Consider the following 2,003-nt stretch of genomic DNA (forward strand, 5'->3'; position numbering starts at 1 on the left):
TATATACCTATATTCTGGATTTATAGAGGAAATATTTGAGCTAGTTAAGTGTTAAGGAAAGTTATCGGCAGAGACAGGTCAGGCTTGCATTTGATAAACACCTCAAATGAGCTTGATTTGATCGAAACGAGGCACATAATAGCATATAAGCAGATGTTAACAAAAGGTCCACTATAAACAAAAAGTTTAACAAATTGTATTGTATTACTTTTCACAGAAATATGCCAGAGAAATTTCAAAATTTCTTTGCCAAGAAAAGTAGGAATGGTATTTAGGGCTCTGGCTGGCTTTGGATTTGAATTCAAGTTTTTGACCTAAAAGTTTCTCAAAACTTGTGGTTTGCCGGGCATGGTGGCTCACGCCCTGTAATCCCAGCACTTTGGGAGGCCAAGGTGGGTAGATCATCTGAGGTCAGGAGTTTGAGATTAGCCTGGCCAACATGGTAAAACCTCATCTCTGCTAAAAATACAAAAATTAGCTGGGCATGGTGGTGGATGCTTGTAATCCCAGCTACATGAGAAGCTGAGGCAGGAGAAGTGCCTGGGATGCAGAGGTTGCAGTGACTTGAAATCATGCCAACTGAACTCCAGCCTGGACGACAGAGTGACACTCCGTCTCAAAAAAAAAAAACAAACAAAAAACCCTTGTGTTTTAAAGAAAATGCTGATATCTGGAATAGATCCTAATCAATAGTAAACACACACACACACACACACACACACACACAGGTACACACAAGAGGGAGAAAAATAAAAATGTAGGGTACAGGTTAGGGATTCATTTCTTTTCTTTTTTTTTTTTTTTTTTTTTTTTTGAGATGGAGTCTCGCTGTGTCTCCCAGACTGGAGTGCAGTGGCGTGATCTAAGCTCACTGCAAGCTCCACCTCCTGGGTTCACGCCATTCTCCTGCCTCAGCCTCCCGAGTAGCTGGGATTACAGGCACCCGCCACCGCACCGGGCTAATTTTGTATTTTTAGTAGAGACGAGGTTTCTCCAGGTTGGTCAGGCTGGTCTCGAACTCCCAACCTCAGGTGATCCTCCCGCCTTGGCCTCCCAAAGTGCTTGGATTACAGGAGTGAGCCACTGTGCCCGGCCTAGGATTCCTTTTACTATAATTTTTTTAAAATTTTAATTTTATTTATTTATATATTTCTTTATTTACTAATTTTGAGACGGAGTCTCACTCTGTCACCAGGTTGGAGTGCAGTGGCGTGATGTCAGCTCACTGCAGCCTCCGCCTTCCGGGTTCAAGTGATTCTCCTGCCTCAGCCTTCTGAGTAGCTGGAACTACAGGTGTCCACCACCACTCCCAGCTAATTTTTGTATTTTTAGTAGAGACGGGGTTTCACCATGTTGGTCAGGATGGTCTCGATCTCTTGACCTTGTGATCCACCCGCCTCGGCCTCTCAAAGTGTTGGGATTACAGGCATGAGCCACCGCGCCCAGCCTGTTTTTTTTTTTAATGTGAGATTAGAATATTAGTAATGAGTAAGATCCATCCCCGTACCCTAGCAATTTCTTTAGCCTAAATTAACACGTGGTAAAGCATTGTTTTCTTTTCTTTCTTTTTTGTCTTTTTTTTCTTGAGACAGAATCTCACTGTGTCCCTCAGGCTGGAGTGCAGAGGCGCAATCATGGCTCACTGCAGCCTCCACCTCCCCAGGCTCAGGTGATCCTCCAACCTCAGCCTCTCAAATAGCTGGGACTACAGGTACATGCCACCAAGCCTGGCTAATTTTTTTTGTTTGTTTTGTAGAGGCGGAGTTTCTCCATGTTGCCAAGGCTGGTCTCAAACTCCTGAGCTCAAATGATCTTCCTGCCTTGGCCTTCCAAAGTGCTGGAATTACAGGTGTGAGCCACTGTACCTCATCAAAACATTGTTTTCTACAGTGAATAGTCTTGACTTAAAAATCTATATACCGGCCGGGCGCGGTGGCTCAAGCCTGTAATCCCAGCACTTTGGGAGGCCGAGACGGGCGGATCACGAGGTCAGGAGATCGAGA

This window comes from Mandrillus leucophaeus, unplaced genomic scaffold (genome assembly GCF_000951045.1).
Source record: "Mandrillus leucophaeus isolate KB7577 unplaced genomic scaffold, Mleu.le_1.0 Scaffold211, whole genome shotgun sequence".
NCBI classification, from domain to species: Eukaryota; Metazoa; Chordata; class Mammalia; order Primates; family Cercopithecidae; genus Mandrillus; species Mandrillus leucophaeus.